This window comes from Ovis aries, chromosome 3 (genome assembly GCF_016772045.2).
Source record: "Ovis aries strain OAR_USU_Benz2616 breed Rambouillet chromosome 3, ARS-UI_Ramb_v3.0, whole genome shotgun sequence".
NCBI classification, from domain to species: domain Eukaryota; kingdom Metazoa; phylum Chordata; class Mammalia; order Artiodactyla; family Bovidae; genus Ovis; species Ovis aries.
The window spans coordinates 137,678,679-137,686,371 of NC_056056.1; the positions used below are offsets into that span (position 1 = coordinate 137,678,679).

At 39.2% G+C, this 7,693-nt stretch overlaps 1 pseudogene; it reads right to left on the reverse strand.

Annotated features, from left to right (window-relative positions):
* Nucleotides 1-3,170: 3,170 nt before the first annotated feature.
* Nucleotides 3,171-7,208, reverse strand: LOC114113754 (ubiquitin-conjugating enzyme E2 E3-like; annotated as a pseudogene).
* Nucleotides 7,209-7,693: the final 485 nt, after the last annotated feature.

Sequence of the window (7,693 nt, forward strand, 5' to 3'; positions counted from 1 at the left end):
AGGAGGTGCACGTGGGCTCTGTAGTTGCATCTTGTGGGCTCTAGATTGAAGAGCTCAGAAGTTGTGGTGCCTGGGCTTAGGTGCCCTGAAGCATGTGACGTCTTATCTGACAAGGGATTGGACCTGTGTCCCCTTCACTGGCAGGCAGATTCATATCCATTGGGCCACCAGGGAAGTCCTCTTTTTGTTAAATTTAAGTAATATTTATGATTATAGAAATATAATGATAAAAGCTGGGCTTCCCAGGTCGCATTAGTAGTAAAGAATATGCTTGCCAATGCAGGAGACTCAAGAGATGTGGGTTAGATCACTGGGTCAGGAAGATCCCCTGGAGGGGGTATGGCAACCCATTCCAGTATTCTTATATGGAGAATCCCATAGATAGTGGAGTCTGGCAGGCTATAGTCCATAGGGTCACAAAGAGTTGGACATGACTGAAGCAACTGACTGTGCAATGATAAAAGATACAATATGGAAAAGGTATTTTAAAAGTGAAAAACTATATTAAAGATATTTTCACGATAACAGGAGAAAATACAAATTTATTATGTTATCCAAAATTGATTCATTAATTTATTGTAATTCTCAAAAATCCAAATAGATTAAAAGCTGTAAGAAGTTTTGGGTTAGAGGGGTAAACTAGTATATATAAAATGGATAAATAACAAGGTCCAACTGTACAACACAGAAAAGTATTTCAATATCTTGTCAGAAAGCATAATGGAAAAGAATATAAAAAAAGAATGTATATATGTATGTATTCCAGAATCTTTTGATGTATAGCAGAAATTAACAGAACGTTTTAAATCATCTAACTTCAATTTTATAAAGGTAAAAAAGCTTAAAAAATTTAACTGTCATAAAAACTTTTTATTATTGAAAAATTTAAGGATTGTTTTTCAATCACTAAGTCGTGTCCAGCTCTTTGCAACTCCATTGATTGCCGCACGCTCAGCTCACCTGTCTTTCACTGTCTCCTGGAGTTTGCTCAGATTCATGTCCATTGTGTTGGCAATGCCATCTAACCATTTCATCCTTCTCCTTTTGTTTTCAGTCTTTCCCAGCATCAAAGTCTCTTCCAATGAGTTGGCTCTTCGCATCAAGTGGTCAAAGTATTGAAGCTTCAGCTTCAGCATTAGTCCGTCCAATGAATATTCATTGTTGATTTCCTTTAGGTTTGACTGGTTTGATCTTAATGTCCAAGGGTCTCTCAGGAGTCTTTTCTAGAACCACAATTTGAAAGCATCAGTTCTTGAGTGTTCAGTCTTCTTTATGGTGCAACTCTTACAACCATATGTGCCTACTGGAAAAACCCTAGCCTTGACCGTACAGACCTTTGTCAGAAATCGATGTCTCTGTTTTTAATATGCTGAGTAAAAAGAATAGTGTAATAATCCTTCTGTATACATTATCCAGCTTCAGCATTTATCAACTCATTTACTGTTATGCACCTTTGACCACATGGGACCGAAAAATGTGGTCTCCATATTACATGAATAGTCAAGTGTCTAAAACATGGACATGTTCAAAGGTAGAAAGGAAGGATAAGTATTGATGAAAAATTATCAGTCTTTCCCAGGGATACTGACTGAATGATGGTTGATTGAAAAAATACCTGGGAAATAACAAAGCAACAATATCGATGGAACTTGGGTTTTTAACTCTGGACTCTCTAATACATCTCTGGATTTAGGAGAAAATACTCTTTTATTTTGTTTGATTCATTTTATTTTGGGATCTCTTCTGTAACAGCGTAGCCTTTATCTTTCTAAAACAGATTGCCTAACTAACTCCAATTTATCTCCAATTTCCCACCGCCAAAAATAAGGTTGCAAAAAACAATTTTTTAGTACCTTCAGAAGCGTTTCTTTTATATTTGAGATGTATGTTAGGTGTTCTCTGAGCTACAAATGGTAATAGGAAATCTTATTATGAACTGACAAAAGTAAAAAGTAGAACTTTTTTATTTTGCAAAAGCTTAAACTGCATACTCGGAAATATATCTGCATTTTAATACAAGTTACATAATTCCTAGTCTTTTATCAGTTCAGTTCAGTCCAGTCACTCAGTTGTGTCCGACTCTTTGCGACCCCATGGACTGTAGCATGCCAAGCTTCTTTGTCCATCACCAGCTCCTGGACTTTACTCAAACTCATGTCCATTAAGTCGGTGATGCCATCCAACCATCTCATCCTCTGTCTTCCCCTTCCTCTCCCGCCTTCAATCTTTCCCCAGCATCAAGGTCTTTTCAAATGAGTCAGTGCTTTGCATCAGGTGGCCAAAGTATTGGAGTTTCAGCTTCAGCATCAGTCCTTCCAATGAATATTCAGGATTGATTTCCTTTAGGATGGACTGGTTGGATCTTCTTGCAGTCCAGGGGACTCTCAAGAGTCTTCTCCAACACCACAGTTCAAAAGCATCAATTCTTTGGCGCTCAGCTTTCTTTATAGTCCAACACATCTATATGACTACTGGAAAAGCCATAGCCTTGACTAGATGGAACTTTGTTGGCAAAGTAATGTCTCTGCTTTTTAATATGCTGTCTAGGTTGGTCATAACTTTTCTTCCAAGGAGCGAGCACCTTTTAATTTCATGGCTTCAGTTACCATCTGCAGTGATTTTGGAGCCCGCCAAATAAAGTCTGTCACTGTTTCCACTGTTTCCCCATCTATTTGCCATGAAGTGATGGGACCAGATGCCATGATCTTAGTTTTCTGAATGTTGTGTTTTAAGCCAACTTTTTCACTCTCCTCTTTCACTTTCATCAAGAGGCTCTTTAGTTCTTCACTTTCTGCCATAAGGGTGGTGTCATCTGCATATCTGAGGTTATTGATATTTCTCCCGGCAATCTTGATTCCAGTCTTTTATAACTTCATGAAAATAATGAATTAGGCTAAAACACACTCTAATATTTTATAGGTTCAGGAAATAAAAACATGTTTTTACAGAGGAAAGAAACAACTTGCAAGTAGGCATTTTAAACATAAGTGTCCATAGCTATAAAATTCTGTTCTTGGTAGCATTTATGTTTTGGGGGAGTCTCCCAGTCTTCAAAGGACAAAGCAGAGAGCAGAATCAGTGTAAGATGTCCACCGAGTTTCTAAGTAGGGGCTCTGAAGATTTGCAGCATCCTGATAAGATGCCTTCAGTTCCTTAACATTGCACAGAAATTATGTGATTTGTGTTGTATATTTCTTAGTTCACTTACCAGTTATCCTGTCATTTTCTGCTCTATTGATCAAATACTGAATGTCTATATAGCTGAGCAGAGGATCCACAGGGTTGCAGTCAGTCAAAAGAACAAACTGACAGCAAAACCTTTGAAATTGTCAAAGATACTCTGTTTGTCTTTAAGGATGTCCAGACAGATGATTCCTGGACTGTGGATGTTGCTGTTATAGGTTCTGGTGCAGAACATTGTATTATATTAAAAAAAGATTTATCTAGTTTTGACTGTGTTGGGCCTTCATTGCTGTGTTCTCTAGCTGCAGAGAGCGGAGTCTATTCTTTAGTAGTGTGTCGGCTTACTTTCTTGTGGTGCATGGGCTTCTCATTGCAGCGGCTTCTTTTGTGGGGGAGCACAGGGCCTAGGGTACGCTGACTTCAGGAGTTGTGTCATGTGGACTCAGTGGTTGTGGCTCTTGGACTCTAGAGCACAGGCTCAATAATTCTGACACACGGGCTTATTTGCTCCAAGGCACATGGAATCCTCCTGGCTCAGGGATCAATCACGAGTCTCTTGCATTGGCAGGCTGACTTTTTACCACTGAGGGAAAGCCACACATTGCTTTATTTAAAATAGATAACCCCAAATGATCTACTGTGTAGCACAGAGAACTCTACTCAATGCTCCGTAATAACCTAAATGGGAAAAGAGTTTGAAAAAGAAGAGATGCGTGTATAACTGAATCACTTTGCTATACATTTGAAATTAGCCAAACATTTTAGCCAGCTTATATTCCAATATAAAATAAAAAATTTAAAAGAAATATTTGGTGTGGACAGTAAGATGAAAATGTGATATCCAGAAAGAATGTATCACTTTCACATACAGAACCTGGTGGACCAAATGTAATCGATTTCCACTCATCAATGTTGTCTCCATTGGCCCAGCAAGTTAGGAGGGGAGAATCAAGGTTATTTCAGCTAGTTCCTTCTGAGTTCTTATGGTGCTAGTGGATAACTTAGCAGCGGTTTTGCTAGAGTGTGGTGCTTTTCTTTTCCTGGGTGGCAAAAATTTTTCTCACTTGTTTTTAGGCTTTGGAGTGGCTAGATTTCACCAATCCATGTCTGAATTAGCACGTCGGCCCGTGGCTCTCATCATGAGACATTCACCAGATTGGACATCTTGGAGAATTTATTTCTTGGAAAATTCTGCTGCCTTCTCAGCCCAGTCCCTGGATGCTATGGTTATTGGAGGAGGTGAGGAAGAGGCAGGGAAGGCAAACAGGAAGCCGAGGAAGTCCAGGCCAAGAGTGTGGAACATTGAAAGTTGAACAGGATTGTCTGCAATAAACATTTAATACATGTTTCCTCAAGAATTTATATGATAATATTTTAGAGAATTATACCTGGATGAATATATCTGGATCATAGTGTATCAGTTCAGTTCAGTCGCTCAGTCGTGTCCGACTCTTTGCGACCCCATGAATCGCAGCACGCCAGGCCTCCCTGTCCATCACCAACTCCTCGAGTTCACTCAAACTCCCGTCCATCGAGTTGGTGATGCCATCCAGCCATCTCATCCTCTGTTGTCCCCTTCTCCTCCCGCCCTCAATCTCTCCCAGCATCAGAGTCTTTATATGTAGGTATAATTTGATCAAGTACACATGCAATGGAGATGATGTAACTTTCACTATAATCCTTGTAAGTTTCTTTCATAAATAATTGTTAGCTAATATTTGGTCATCTATCAGGTGTGGAATGCCATCTCTTTGCTGTTTTAACTTAATATTTTTTAGTTGCTATTGAGTTGAGCATCTCTGTATACATTTAACAATTATGATTTATTATAGGATATTGAGTATTGGTCTCTGTGCTATACAATAGGACTTTGTTGTTTATCCATTCTCTGTATAATAATTTGCATCTGCTAGTCCCAAACTCCCAATCCAACCCTCACCCTCCACTTCTCCTAGGCAACCACAAGTCTTTTTTTTTTAATTAATTAATTTTTTTTAATTGAAGGATAATTGCTTTACCGAATTTTGTTGTTTTCTGTCAAACTTCAACATGAATCAGCCATAGGTACATATAACCCCTCCCTTTTGAACCTCCCTCCCATCTGCCTCCCCATCCCATCCCTCTAGCTAGGTTGATACAGAGCCCCTGTTTGAGTTTCCTGAGCCATACAGCAAATTCCCATTGGCTATGTAATTTACACATGGTAATATAAGTTTCCATGTTACTCTTTCCATATATCTCACCCTCTCCTCCCCTCTCCTATGTCCATAAGTCTATTCTCTATGTCTGTTTCTCCATTGCTGCCCTTAAATAAATTCTTCAGTACCATTTTTATAGATTCCATATATATGCATTAGAATATGACATTTATTTTTCCCTTTCTGACTTACTTCACTCTGTAGGTTCATCCACCTCATTAGAATTGGCTCAAAGCCTTCCATTTTATGGCTGAGCAATATTCCAGTGGGTATATGTACCACAACTTCTTTATCCATTCATCTGTCAATGGACATCTAGATTGCTTCCATTTACTAGCTATTATAAATAGTGCTGCAAAGAACAATGGGACATGTGTCTTTTCAATTTTTGTTTCCTAGTTTTCAAAGGAATCTCCATACCACCTTCCATAGTGGCTGTGTCAATTTGCATTCCCACCAGCAGTGCAAGAGCATTCCCTTTTCTTCACACCCTCTTGAGCATTTACTGTTTGTAGATTTTTGATGATGGCCATTCTGACCAGTGTGAGGTGATATCTCATTGAGTTTTTATCTGCATTTCACTAATGATGAGTGGTTCCAAATAGGAAAAGGAGTATGTCAAGGCTGTATATTGTCACCCTACTTATTTAATTTATATGCATAGTACATCATGAGAAACGCTGGGCTGGAGAAAGCACAAGCTGGAATCATGAATGCTGGGAGAAATATCAATAACCTCAGATATGCAGATGATACCACCATTATGGCAGAAAGTGAAGAGAACTAAAGAGCCTCTTGATGAAAGTGAAAGTGGAGAGTGAAAAAGTTGGCTTAAAGCTCAACATTCAGAAAACAAAGATCATGGCATCTGGTCCCATCACTTCATGGCAAATAGATGGGGAAACAGTAGAAACAGTGGCTGACTTTATTTTTCTGGGCTCCAAAATCACTGCAGATGATGACTGCAGCCATGAAATTAAAAGACGCTTACTCCTTGGAAGAAAAGTTATGACCAACCTAGACAGCTGATTAAAAAGCAGAGGCATTACTTTGTCAACAAGGGTCTGTCTAGTCAAGGCTATGGTTTTTCCAGTGGTCATATATGGATGTGAGAGTTGGACTGTGAAGAAAGCTGAGTGCCGAAGAATTGGTGCTTTTGAATTGTGGTGCTGGAGAAGACTCTTGAGAGTCCCTTGGACTGCAAGGAGATCCAACCAGTCCATTCTGAAGAAGGTCAGTCCTGGGTGTTCTTTGGAAGGAATGATGCTAAAGCTGAAACTCCAGTACTTTGGCCAGTCAACTCTTCCAATGTGAAGAGCTGACTCATTGGCAAAGACTCTGATGCTGGGAGGGATTGGGGGCAGGAGGAGAAGGGGGCGATAGAGGATGAGATGGCTGGATGGCATTACTGACTTGATGGACGTGAGTCTGAGTGAACTCCGGGAGTTGGTGATGGACAGGGAGGCCTGGCGTGCTGCGATTCATGGGATCACGAAGAGTTGGACATGACTGAGTGACTGAACTGAACTGAACTGATATATTCTTTTCCATTGGTTCTATATATTCGTTTCCATATATTCATTTCAGAACAGCTGCTCTCAGCTGCTGTTCTGCCTGCACTTCTGTGTCTGAAGGTGTATTCCTGATGTATCTGTGGAGAGAGAGATACTCCACGTCCACCTACTCCTGCACCGTCTTGTTCTCTCCACAAGTCTGTTTTCTGTGTCTGTGAGTCTGTTTCTCTTCCATATGTTCTTTCTCACATGACTTTTCTTTTTTAGGAGGAATATACTGTTTCATGTCCTTTGGTGTCACACTTAGAGCCATGTGTGTATGCCAATTTTATGCACATATTTACTAATGCTTCATTTTGTACATTTCATCTTTAATCCATGTGGATTTCCCTTTCAAGTAACAAAAATGCTATTTCAGATAAAAACAAAATAAAAAAGTCACCAGTTCCTCTTAAATATGTGGGCAGACACAAAAAACCACTTTTGTATAATTTGATTTATAGGAAACATTGAGAATATGTAAAGAAACGGAGAATGAAAGGGGATTAGGAGTTGCCAGGGGCTGGGGGAGGGAGGAATTGGGGACTACATGCATCAGATAAAGGGTTTTATTTGGAAGAATAAAGTATTTTGAAACTAGACAGTGGTGATTGTTGTATAGTGTTGTGAATGTACTTAATGGTCTAGAATTGCAAAATTAAAAAGGCTTAAATTTTATTATTTTATTCTTTTTTCACATTTACAAGTCTTTACCTAATGTATTTTTATAAGTAAATTGTAGGCAAATGCCATTTATTT